The sequence below is a fragment of the Amblyomma mixtum genome, chromosome 1, assembly GCF_055824585.1.
Source record: "Amblyomma mixtum isolate Tamu chromosome 1, ASM5582458v1, whole genome shotgun sequence".
In the NCBI taxonomy this organism is placed as follows: Eukaryota; Metazoa; Arthropoda; class Arachnida; order Ixodida; family Ixodidae; genus Amblyomma; species Amblyomma mixtum.
In genome coordinates, this window is record NC_143012.1 from 177,943,598 (window position 1) to 177,957,870 (window position 14,273).

The following is a 14,273-nucleotide window of genomic DNA, read 5'->3' on the forward strand; positions in this document are numbered from 1 at the left end:
GGAATTGCGATGCGACATTCAGGATATCAACAAGCAAAGCACAACGATGGGGTTGAAATAATATTAAAAAAATAATGTTATGTTGAAGAGAAGGGAACATTATAACAGGTTTTAGGAGAACTAGTGAGGTATTGGAAGTAGTAAAGAAGTGCATGCGCCTAGCCCAATAATTGCCTGCAGATCGGCCCGATGAAAAAGAAATTACTAGAGGAATAGTAGTTTGGAATGTGTTAGGCAACCAGGAACACATTTTGAGTTTACTTATAGCAGCTTACCAAGCTTCCATAAAAAAGAAATACCTCTATTCTGCCACCACCACCTGAGGAGCCAAACGTAAGGATACGGAGCTGGCGGGGGATTATAGAACACGTTGGGGCTAATGTTAGGAGTCAGAAAGAGAACAGCAAGGTGATATTCTGGCGGATATGAAGAGCGAGCTGTCCAGCTAAGACGAGTGGCTGCCGACGGAAGGCTCCTCACGACTCGAGTGCAGCTGTCATTATCTATGAGGCGCCCAAGAACGCCCTACAACTTTCAAGCAATGCATTTGTTGCTTGCATCTACTCTCGGAGATGAGATAAACTGTTTTATTGCAAGCGCGAATTTGGCAAGGCATTTTATTTTTCATTTTATTTGTAGGAAGACTAACATTGTCGGCTAGTTCTGGTTATTTTATATCACCGTTTTTAGCTTATATTAGCGCGTGTCAAAGTAGGTGGCAAAATAGTGATTTTCGAAGTAATTACGAACGACATGATGCCAGGCGAAGATCGAACCTAGACTACATCATACGAGGGCAGCGCTGAATGTTGATTCCTGAAATGCCACTGATATTTTCGGGCTTCCTGCTGGATTCCTCCTGGATTCCAATCCGCGATGTTCGCATTAACTTGCCACTAACATATCCAGTTTTCGGCCATCTGAAATGGATTGCAAGGGGGCTTCCATCCGGTCTCCAAGAGCGCAAGTATAACAGCCGAACTTCGATTAAACCGTAGCAACTGCATGTTAAACTTTTTTACTGGACAGCCCCTATCAGGTTTAAACGAGCAAAAGTGGGTATATGCGTCGTAAGAGCCAAACGGGTTTCAGCGATTTTAGAAAGCACTGGACATTGTGGATAATCAGTACTATACTGCATCAAAAGGCACTTCTTGGCGCAACATCCAAACTAGGTGTCCAGAATTCGCATTCCCGCGCTACTTTCACACGCAATCAGTTTATTTTCAAGGGCAAAAGGCAACAGCTATTGCAAAACTACTATATGGTACTGATTACATCAGTGCGATAATCGTTACGTTTTCATTGCATGTAGTGAACCGGGCACGCAAGCGGACGAAGCTGCTCGCAGGACGCAAATTAGCACTCGGTTAAGAACGCCAGTGCGCTTAAAACTTGTGCTTGTTAAATGTGTGCGCGACCGTAAAGCTTGTTTAAGGCTTGTTATCGAACCACCAGCCTTCAGATAGCAGGACGATTGTTTTTACCCATTTCATTCTTTTTGGCTCTGAGAACAGCTTCCATATCCTCGTAGTTCTGACGCTCCAAACAGGAAAGGAGTAAAAAGTGCGTAATCTGTCCTGTAGTTTACTCCCTAGTAAAAAAAGGAGTATGCCGAAGGACAGTTTGCTCACTTTTTAATCCCGTATAGGCGTATTCCTGTTTAGAGTCGACGCAACGGTTAACTGTTCGAAAGCTGCGCTCAACTGTGTGCGTGCACTTTGTCCAGAGTGTCCCCTTCTGTATTGCATGATGACCAGGTGATGAGTCTGCGCCTGCCAGCCGTATTTATTTATTTATTTATTGTTCCTCAAAGGTCCCTTTCGGTACATTACATAAGGGGTGGGGATAACACGGCAAAAATATTATACATTAATACAAAATGGACCAAAATTACATTGATAAATAGGCTTCCTCGATAGTGGTCTTGAACAGTCGATGATTCATGATGGTGGCCACTTCAGCAGAGAGGTCGTTCCAGTCACGGGCAGTCTTTAAGAAAAACGATTGCTGGAATGTTGTGGTATGTGCACGTTGAGGGTAAACAGCGTTCGGGTGGTTATGGCAGGAAATGCGATGCGCACGTGGAATTAATCGGTTGGCTTCTGGAATGTTTTGAAAGAACTTGTGAAATAAGCAGAGACGTGCTGCGTTACGACGGGTGGCTAGCGTAGGTAACTGCAATCGTGATTTCAGCCCTGAGATGCTGGTATGATAGGAGCAGTCAGATGAGATGAACCTGGCGGCACGATTTTGAACTGACTCAATGGTATTAATTAGGTTAGTCTGATGGGGATGCCAGACAGCATTAGCATATTCAAGTTTAGGTCTGCCGAAAGTCTTGTTGGCAGCGATTTGAGAGAACTTGGTGCTAGAGCAAGGTTGCGCCGATCGCACCGCCTATCGCACCGATCACACCTGACTTCCTCAATCTGCGAATAGATATATATAGGCACACTCCCGTGTTGCTTTATGGACGTTCTTCACGTGCGACCGCTAGCGGGTAACGTCACTAGCGTTGCGTTATGCCCAAGAAGATTAATCGCATGGACGAAGGCACTAGTCGCGCTTGTGTTATAGCTGCGGCGCCGTGGTTTGCGCTAAGGTTAAATCGAGTGTCGTTCGAAGGTCGCGAAATGTTCACTTCCCCGTGCCGTGCTATTTATCTTGACAGTCTGAGTGGCGCCACGCGAGCAGGTATAAGATCCTGCGCCATCATCCTGAAATGAAATCATTTTGTTGATGCTTATGAACGACTCGCACTTTCGTCTCCTTAACTGTATCCCTTACTATTTGTTTATATTTAACTGAACGCTTACGCGCAGTGGGAAATTCAGTTAAGATTTAAAACATATATGTTGTAACATGGCTTACTTCTTATATCTTGTACTGGCTATTTCCTTCTTCTTCCTTTGTTTCTTTACCTGTTCACTAGCCTAAAAGGGGGGGGGGGGGAGGAGGCGAGGCTAAAGGCTCGGCATCTCCCAACGGCCCCTGGACCCTTTTGCCAATGGCCACGACGTGTCCCACAGTAACACCTTGATTGCTTGCCTTGTGCGGCAAAGTTTGATGTCCATAGTAGTCGCACATTACACAGCTAATGTTCGTTGTTCGTGGGTCACCGATGCGGGTAGTCTATTCTCTCTCTTAAGGAAAAACAGCGCAGAAATATGGGACAAGAAGGAACAAGACGGCACAGTACGCTGACTAGCACCTAATTTTTATTCCGCCAGAAGGGAAATGCAGACATCTGGAAAGGCAGCAAAACAACAAAAACATAAAACATTATAGATACTTCAATACATAAAGTGCAATCATTACAGGTGCTTCCTACTTGTTGTTGTTGTTGTTGCCAAAAGGAGAAATAACGTCTTTCTTTCTCAAACAGGTTAACGGATGGCTCGCTGACGCAGCTCCGGCCGCTCCACTGAATGATTAGCGCTTCCAAGACTTCCCTTGGTTGTTTGTTTTCGTATTTCTTAAAGACGCGCCTGCTGCGCAGGAGAGATGTGCAGTTTTTTTTAAAAGACCATTCATGCAATGTACGGCTAAACTGCTGCCTATGCCTGTGTTTAGCAATCTGACGTCCTCGCTTAGTCTAATGCTCAGACAGCGGCCCGCTTTTCCGGCATACGTTTTCCCACACGATAGTGACACATCATACACCACACCGCACTGACAGTGAGGAAACATATATCGGGCAAACAGGCTGCTTTCTGAGCACTAGACTAAGCGAGAACGCCATATTGCTAAACACAGGCACAGGCAGCAATCTTGCCCTACATTGCGAGAATTGCCCTTGAAAATCTGCACACCTTTCCTGGACATCAAGCGCGTCCTGAAGGAACGCAAAATCAAACAAGCAAGAGATGCCTTCGAAGCGATAATCATTCAGCTGACAGGTTGTATCTGCGTCAGCAAGGCATCCGTTAAACTGGTTGAGAAAGGTATACGCTAGTTCTCCATGCGACTTGTGCGAAGCATCTGCAATGATTGCACCTTCTGTATCGAGGAAATCTATAATGTATTTTTGTTTGTTTTCATGCCTTTACAGCTGCATATATTTTGCTTCTGACGGAATAAAACGAGTTGCTAGTCAACGCGTTGGGCCATCGTGTTCCTTTTCGTCCCGTGTTTCTGGGCTGTTTCCCTTCTTAAGTCTCATCGCAGTGTACAGCACTGTAAGCCAGACGTCGCAGGCGGCGGCGTCGTGAGCGAAAAACCCCCAGAGTAGCACCTTGGCGGGCCACCTATATCACGTGACGTTGTGACATCATCACAATGTGCCCACCGAATTGTGAGTGATCTGCCCACCATGGCAGCTGGAAGTTAAATTAATGACAGACCGCGGGAAGTTACTAAAATTGCATAATATATTACAGTGACAGGAACACCTAGTTCTCCAAATAAGTAATATCAAAATTTTTCAAAATAATGCTCCCAAAAACAAAGCAAAAAGGAAGTCTCAAGCTCCCCTTGCTACTCTGGAACAAAATTATTCGGGCCGCTAGGCCGCGTCCTGCACAAAGTTTTATCATGCATCCCGTGGTACTTCAACTTTTCTGCCAGGTCCTGTGCAGGCGCGTGATCATTATTGCATCACAGACTACAGCCCCCCCCCCCCCCCCCCCCCCCATTATTCGTCGCAAATACTGCAGAGTTGACGAATTACACGCCGGCATTTGCATAGCTGCGATTCATTTCACTTAAAAACTGAACAGACCATTTCATTAAGGGTGTAATCGCTGGTCGACACTTCCCTGAGCGGAGCAATGGACCAGAGTCAAAGCTACAGAGCTGTATGAGGTTCTTCGCAGTTGATGAAAATTAGCGACGCTTTAGCATGACCAAGCGCGGAATATCGTGCAGGTGGGCACTTAATGTCATTTCGTGCAGAAGGCCTTTACCGGGCATGAATTTACGATAAAGGCCTTTACCCTTGTACGAAGGCCTTCACGCAGGTAACGCCTGCCAGGTGTACACAACTGGCAGGTTGCATGCAACCCATTGGGCAGGTGGCCCGTCAGCCGTAAAGCAGGCTTCAAGGACGTATGTACGCATGCCCCCAATCGGAAAATGCTCGCAGTAGCGCGCCCCGTCACGGTGGTTCAGTGGTCAAGACACTCGTCTACTGAGCCGGAGTACCAGGGTTAGAAGCCGATCGTGGCAACCGCATTTCGACGGAGGCGAAACACAAAAGGCGCCCGTGTGCTGTGCGATTTCAGTGCACGTTAAAGATCCCCAGGCGGTCGAAATTATTCCGGAGCCCTCCACTACGGCACCTTTTTCTTCCTTCATTTCACTCCATCATTTATCCCTTCTCTTACGGCGCGGTTCGGGTGCCCGCCGAGATATGTGAGGCAGCTACTCCGTCATTTCATTTCCTCAAAAAAAGTTTCGAATTTCCACAATCATTTTCGTGGTATCCTCAAAAATCAATTTTGAATTTAGTAGTGCTGCCATACTAAAAATGTGCTGTGTAGCGACAGTCCTGACATTTAAGCAAAGCAGAAGGGCTGAAAGATTGTTGGGCCAGGGCCGAAATGAACAACTCCAAGCAAGAAGGACTTTTTTCAGTGTTTATTTAGGGAGGTCTCCAAGAATAAGTGGCCCCCACGTTGGTATACTGAGCTGGTAGAGCGATTGCCATGTGCAGGCGGCGTTTCTGGGATCTGGTCTCGGACAGGACCAATTTTTTCTTCAAATGCGATTGCTTGGAGCGACCGGTACAAATTGTCTTGGTGGTTGAACGGTCTAGGCTAGATGCACGTTATTGAGTGACTACTGTGTGAAGAGAAATCGGCAGAACCTGGGGAGCTCTCCAAAATGCACTGCACTAACCTTGTTCCTGCCTCGAACTGTTAATTCGGCCTGCATGCAATATGCTAGACGTCCCGGTTAATTTAGTTAGCCGTGGACAAGGACAGGGTTAATTAGAGAGACATGGGAGAGGCCATTGCCCTGCAGAGCGCGTAGTCAGGCTGATGATGTTGATGATGGGGCTGTCTCGAACAAGTGGCGATCCTGCCCCGAATTAGGAGAGATTTTTCTTCACCCGGAAAGGTCCCGAAACCCCTTTGTAGCCTTCCGTTGTAGCCGTATGGCTGTGGTAGATAGAGGGTAAGTTATTGCTTAAAATCACCCCACCTTCTGGATTTTCACCGGACTCAGTGTAAGAATCTCCGCTTGTTGGAACGGTTATATTCCACCCTTCGTGTAATACCCGATCCTAGGGCTCTTGAGAAACCGATGAAGAAACGAAATCCCATTGCCTATGCCTGCTCGGGCACAGGTAAATATAGAACTAAAACTGAAGAGCAAGTAAAGACCACAAATATGCTGGAAAAGATGCTGTGGCCAGCAACCGAGCAGTGGTTACGCTCTGCCGACGCAGTCCCAGAAATGACGAATATTATTGAAGAGTAAATGTTCGAATGCGTGTGTCACACCATGTGTCGAATGGGCGTCGTCAGAGTGCACTCCAGCCATCCTATGAGCTTTCCAATTACAGCTGCAGCTCGTAAGCCATGTGGTTTGGTTTATTGGCTGTGGCCGAGCCCACTTCCTTTGAGGCGCCCATAACAAGCAGCGCAGTTTGATGCGATTCACTCGCGCTGTCTACGACATGGAGGAACTAGGAGCAGCGCACGCGTTCGTAAATAGGGAAGCGCACCTGAAGTTTGCTGCCACTGCACCAGCGCCACTTCTCCCCTGCCGGTCATTTTGGCGTTCCCGTCCGGGCACGTCGCGGGCGGAGCGCATTGAGCCAGCAGCCTGTCGACTGGTATGCGCGTGCTGCTCGCGCAGCTGTCACTCTCTCTTTCATTGTGAGCACGCGCCGTCCTGCTCGCGGGCGCACAAAAGTGTTGTTGCCGCTCGCTGTGAATTCCGCGACGTTCTAAGAGTGGAGAAACTTGTTGTGTCTGGGGCTGTCACAATAGTTCTCTGAACATCGACGGCCAAGGACTGCCCGTGGAATTCTACAGATTTCCTGGAGATGTCCTACATTCTTGGGGGAAAAAATTTAATATTGGAAAATTGTAACGTACAGTAACGGAAATATTGAAGGTAATGGTCCACCCTTTCTATATGCAGCAAAATCTTAAATATTTTTCATCGCTCGTATCGAGCAGTTGACGATAGGAAAAACGTTAAAACGAAAAAAAAAATGCAAGCCTATCGATGGGAGATTGCTATAGTGAAATCTTCCAGTATATGAAAAAAAAATGCGTTCATACACTTTTTCCTATTAAAAAGTGTTTTTGTCCGGTGTATGAAATGGATGAGAACGAGAAACGGCAGGCCTCGATAACTGCTATGGGCAGGGTGAAGTAAGCTTTTGCCTGTTGCTAAACACGTTTGGCATATTGCACGCGTAATATTATTTCTGAGCAGTTTTTGTTGTAATTCACTAAGCATGCAGTGTTTAGTAAAGCTCGCGCTAACGAAACTCATTTCTTTTGCCATTTTTTATTTTGGAGACTGACAACAGCTAGCGGCATTATGCAGACGCGTGTGAGGCAAGGTCAGTGATCGCCTCAATGTTCCGACTTGTGACGCCTGGCTCAATTTTCGAAGTTGCTTTACATGTAAAAAATTTCTAAAAACAAAAATAATCAAAATGTTTGCTTGCACATGAATGAGCGTTTGCATATGAGCGATGGCTCTGGAAATAAATTGGGGATGCGCGTGCGCTGTAATCGGCATTAAAATAAATATACCAACCGCTTATCTCCGTTGTAGCGATTGACCAAACTAGAGCATTTTTTCTCTTTGCCGTATATAGCAAGAAGCTGGTAGGCGCATTTCGTGAGTGTTTTCGTTTTTCTCCTCAGCCTCGCGTGTCGCCTTAAGGCCACTTTATTTTAAGTTAAAATAAAAATTATTTCCATTATTTTTCAGCGAAGCACGTAACAAATTCCTTATTATTTGGCCAACAAACCTGCATGCATCTAACTGCTCAGCCACCCAACGAAATTAAGCATCTTGCGAAGATGGCTGCGCCAAAAAAAAATGGTATTTACCTCGAATTCCACGTCTTAAATGACCTCGTCATTTACTTGCGATACACATTTCGCCGTTACGGTACCGACTTTTTCGTCAACAATCTGCTTCACGTAGTGGGCCTGATCCACTAGCAGTTCATTTTTCAAGTTTGCGCAGCGAAAAAAAAAATTCACTGTCCACTATCTGAGAGCGTACTGCCGCGACAGAAACAAATGCGAACAGCGCAGTGCCTAGGCGCTCCGCTGTTGGAATTTATTTTCGTCACGCTTATACTTGGCTCGCAACACAAATACGCTGGAGACATCCGTGATACAATAATGTACCACTCTAGCGTCTTTTTGTTACTACCGAGATAAAAACGCATTGAAGATAAATTCCGACTGCGCAGCGCGTGGGCGCCGTGCAGTCCGCATTTTTTTCTAGCGCCCCTGTACATTTTGCTAATCCTCTGAAGCTGGTCAGCGTTCAAGCGCGAGGGAAAAAGCTCGCGACTGCACAAAGAGATTTGCAGGCTGGCCAACACGTGCAAAGTACGTGCAGAACTGGCTTTTTTTCAGGAGAAAGCGCGCTGCTCGCGCAGCTACTCAATGGGAGGGAGACCGGTTTGCCCGGACAATAGTGCGGAGTCGGCCGGAGAGGGCGCTTTTCAGTGGCGTCCGCAGCGCCCCCCTGCGAAGCTGCGGTCCCCTATGGCCCGGCGCAAGGCTCACGAATGCGCCCAAACATCGCGATATTCATATTTATGACACCTGCGCGCTGGTGTTGCTGCTGTAATAGAGCAGAAAACGCGATATTCCGTCTGAACCACCGTGAAGACAGTGGGCGTGGCATAACCGTGGCGGACGCCTACGGATGGTTTTCTTTATGCCTCCCTTCCTTCAACTAACTCGCGTGACTGAGATCATGGTGGTCTTTTTTCTTTCTTTTATCCTGTCTACGGGCGCAACCTTCTTAACGCGAACGTATTTCACTCTCCCTACATTGGGCGTTATATCTTAGCAGCGATAATGTGCACGCGTGATTTGTCTTTCATTGTCCGCTTGTCATCGACTCATTCCCACGCAGTTGCCAGGGACGCACTTTGACGATCACGCCATCTTCGTCGCATCGCTCAGCACAACAGCACCAAGATACTCAAAGCTGACCATTTCCTGCACAACATTCGACTGACGTCACACAGTGGCGAGTGTTTACGGCGTACGAGCAAGCACGGACGCTGCTCACGCATGTGCCAAACTTGGTGTGGATTGTTTCCGCTCACTTAATATGTACAACAGACAACAACTAAGACACTTGTTTGATTCTAAATGCAAAGCAACAACGCAGACGGTTGCTCTCACGGATACATCCCGCTTCTGACAATAAACAATTGGTCGGCGCTTATTTTACCATTGCAAGCTGAACAAGAACACCGATGCCAGCTCTGGCAGAAAGTCAACCTGCGTCTCTAAAATTTATTTATTCGTAGTTCCATAAATGTAAACAAGTGGTTACGGAAATTCCCAACCTACTGGTGCGTTTTTTTTTCTCGCAGAAACTATTGAAGTTCGTAGTCTCAGTGTTATTTTTCCGACAACGAGCACTATAACGGGATTTTAGGATCTAGTCTTCAAAATGGATTTGAACGTGCAATAACTAAAAAAAAAGATAGATGAAAGAAATGTTAACCGTCAGGCCATGACGCTTTAGAACTATCATGGCGCTTCGGAGAGTACCCATGGTCGCGGTTTAAATTCTTAACTCGATATAAGAAGTGGATTCAATCATGTGATGTGTGATATTGACTTACTGACATACTGAATGCCATGATTATGTTAAAAACTTCACGCCCAATACCCCGCCTGGTAAGAGAGCAAAATATTAGTGGAATGCAACATTCATAACTGTTGTTAAATATTGGTTTAGAATTCGTGCACAAAAAAATTTGTTTTCTTCATCCTAACCTGTAATTTTGCGAGTAGTGGAGCTAAGATTGTGAGGCACTCGGTGGTTTCGTTTACTTTCGAATATAGGGACTACTCTCTATTTAAACAACTAAACTTCGTATTCCCATCCAGCTGTTGTCGCATTTCTGGGTAAAAAACCAATAAAAATATTTGATTTTTTTGAAAAAAAAAATGGACAAATGTAGACAAACATCACAAAAATCATAAAATTGTGATTTACATATATTGTGTATTTATACGTTGTGCCGCCTGTGGCTGGGAGTGGCGTTCACAAACGCCTATTCCCATCTCATCTCAATCGCTGACTCTCCTGCGTGTGGCCAGTGTGGTTGTGACGAGACGATCAGCCACCTCCTCTGTGACTGCCCTCGTTTTGAGCGAGAGCGCGGTTGCCTAGTTGCTTCTCTGCTCCGCTTGGACTCGCGTCCTTTAACAGAGTCTAACGTTCTGGGGCCTTGGACGCAACCTTCCAGACAACGGAAAGCGGTGAAAGCGCTCCTGAATTTCCTAAGGGACTCAGGGTTGCATTCCCGCCTATAATCTAAGTTTTCTGTGCGCGCCCTCTGTCCCTGTGACATAGTGGTCGATGGACACTTGACAGACTTATTTCTTTGCCGCTCTTTTTCCTTTTTTCCCCTTTGTTCCCCTCCCCAAGTGTAGGGTAGCCAACTGGGCATCGCCTGGTTAACCTCCCTGCCTTTCCGTCCTTTTCTCTCTCTCTCTTTTAAAATAATAGAGAGCACGAAATGAATTTTGCAGACAGAAACCTTAGTTTACTTCAAGGGACAAGCCTCATTATGTGTGGGTATATTTTAACCCCAAAAACATTTATTCCGAGAAAGCTCTTACCCCTATTTCTTTTCACTTCGATCTACACACTGCCTGCTATCCTTTATTTCCGCTGCCCCAGCTCAGGTGCTTCCAGCAGCGATAGCACATGCCGGGGTACAAAAAAATTATTTTACCTTCCATATTCAATGCAAAATAAAAACCACTGCTACTACTACAAAGCTCGAAAACAAATTTTTCAATAACCGAATCCGCACTGTGTCTTAGAGAGACGGGCACTGCTGCTCGGTGTTTTCAGTTTCTCGCTGATGCGTGGTTCTGTGGTACGCGAGGCGCTTTATATTTTAAAGTAAATTACTTTTCAAGTTACACAAAGCAGGAATTAGCGAAACCATTCTTAAGTGGATTAAAGCCTATTTGAACAATCGCAGGCAGGTTGTGCATGTGGATGATTGTTTTTCTTCTACATTAGAAGTATTTTCTGGCGTTCCTCAAGGGTCGGTTTTAGCTCCATTACTGTTCCTAATTTATATTAATGATATTAACGAGGTTACCGAGTCTCCTGTAGAATTGAAGCTTTTTGCAGACGACTGTTTAATTTATTCTCGAATAACACAAGCTGCCGACCAAACTAGAATAAACCATGTCCTTAATTCCTTGCATCTTTGGTGCGAAAAATGGGGCATGGAAATTAATTACACAAAATCAACTTTTACGCATATAACTAATAAGAAGACTGTGCAGTTATTTTCTTATAATGTTGGAAAAAATAATCTAAAAAATGTTGACACCTTCAAGTATTTAGGCGTCACAATTACACATAATCTGCAGTGGCATAAACATATTAATAACGTGTGCTCGACAGCTTCCCAAAAACTTTACTTTCTGAGGAAGAAATTGGAACATGCAACAAAAGATGTCAAACTGATAGCTTACAAAACATTCATCCGCCCATCCTTGGAGTACGCTTGTGTCGTCTGGAGCCCGCACCAAAAAGTTCTAATAGATAAACTGGAACGAATTCAAAGAATGGCTGCTCGGTTTATTTCGTCAAGATACAGAAACTACATTTGCTACAAAAAAGAGCTGTACGTTACATAGCTGATGTCCATTATACATACTCCACAAAACCTCTTTTTCCAAAATATGAAATTCTTCCTGTGTTTTGTTTTTATAATTACAGGTTGATGTTGTGCTACAAAGGTTTTGTAAAGTTTGGCATTGATTACATAACTCATCTGGCAAAACTCCAAGAAAACACAAATATTCGTCAGACCCGAAATAAAGAAATGTGGTTCGTACACACCCCGAGAACCTCCTATGATGAACAATCTGTATCTTATACATTACCTTCGCTGTTAAACTTACTAGACCGACAAAATTTTGATCCCTCCAGAAACCGAAACTGTCGCATTAAACGTTTTTGTCAACTTCTTCATTCGCAAGACTAAACCATGCCTTCCTATTCGCCTAATTTTGTTCACTAATGTTGCTTATGTGTGTTGATTTTTCTGTATTACCTTTTGTTGCTTCTCCGATTGATTGCCGTCTTGTTTCATTCTGTATTACCCGTTGCTTTGTGATATTTTTTCATTTTTGTGTAAGACTGGCCGTCATCCTGCTGTCATGCCAACTAACAAGGGGTCGGGACCTCGTCAAGCTGTTCGAGCTTTTAGTCCCGTACTCCTCCTTTTCTAAGGAAATAAAATGATTGATTGATTGAAAACAAGGGACTCAGTGACGGAAATGCTGAACTCATGTGGGCTCGAGTCACTTCAAAATCGGAGAAAAAAATCAAGACTAAAGCTTTTCTTTCAAATAATTCAAGGGCACTTCAAGATAAAATCAGATAGGTATGTTCAGCCTCCGGGAAGACGCAGCGCGAGAACAAGCCACACTCGATCAATCAAGCCTTACGACTCACGTGTTGATGTTTTTAGGTACTTTTTTTCCTGATGTCATCGAAATGTGGAATGCTTTGCCAGTTGAAGTTGTTGAGCAATCGGACGTGCACAAGTTCGAACGTTCTATCGATATTTTGTGTCGGGGCCACCCAACTTGATGTTATGAGACATGAATTTTTTCTGTTGTACATTGCATTTGTGTTCCCTCCCTGTAACGACCCTCAAGCGAGGGTCAACAGTATCAATAAAATAAAAAAAATAATTGTCGATTTAATCAATATCTGTGCCGTCATGCAGCTAATGGACCTTTTTTGACCGAGAGTTTTGGATGTGGGAAGACAGCACCATGCATACTCATCGACCGTTACGAGCGCTGTTGGCACGGGGATGAGAGCACAAATATTCCGTAAAAAGCCTATTTCCACTAATTTCTCTAGACTTGATTCTGTTATTTTATATACAGTTTTTATTGCGTTATTTAGGCTTCAGATGTCTTGAATAGTTATGCTGAAAAATTCTCATATTGAATTTCGTACGTTTTCATGAGACACTAAAGAGCATGCATGAAGTTTGCTTTGTTGTGTTTCTGTTCACATTGAATTCACAATTCTATAGGGGACCGCAGCTTCGCAGGGGGGCGCTGCGGACGCCAGTGAAAAGCGCCCTCTCCGACCGACTCCGTATTTTTGTCCGGGCAAACCGGTCACCCCTCCCATTGAGTAGCTGCGCGAGCAGCGCGCTTTCCCCTGAAAAAAAGCCAGTTCTGCACGTACTTTGCACGTGTTGGCCAGCGTGCAAATCTCTTTGTGCAGTCCCGAGCTTTTTCCCTCGTGCTTGAACGCTGGCGAGCTTCAGAGGATTAGCAAAATGTACAGGGGCGCTAGAAAAAAATGCGAACAGCACGGCGCCCACGCGCTGCGCAGTCGGAATTTATCTTCAATGCGTTTTTATCTCGGTAGTAACAAAAAGACGCTAGAGTGGTACATTATTGTATCACGGATGTCTCTAGCGTATTTGTGTTGCGAGCCAAGTATAAGCGTGACGAAAATAAATTCCAACAGCGGAGAGCCTAGGCACTCCGCTGTTCGCACTTCTTTCGGTCGCGGCAGTACGCTCTGAGATGTAGGTTAAAAGAAATAGTGGACAGTGAATTTTTTTTTGAACTTGAAAAGAGAACTGCTAGTGGATCAGGCCCACTACGTGAAGCAGATTGTTGACGAAAAAGCCGGTACCGTAACGGCGAAATGTGTATCGCAAGTAAATGACGAGATCATTTAAGACGTGGAATTCGAGGTATAATACCATTTTTTTTTTTGGCACGGCCATCTTCGCAAGGTGCTTAATTTCGTTGGGTGACTGAGCACTTCGGTGCATGCAGGTTTGTTGGCCAAATAATAATGATTTTGTTACGTGTTTCGATGAATAATGATGGAAATAATTTTTATTTTAACTTAAAATAAAGTGGCCTTAAGGCGACACGCGAGGCTGAGGAGAAAAACGAAAACACGCACGAAATGCGCCTACCAGCTGCTTGCTATATACGGCTAAGAGAAAAAATGCTCTAGTTTGTCAATCGCTACAACGCAGATAAGCGGTTCGTATATTTCTTTTAATTCCGATTACAGCG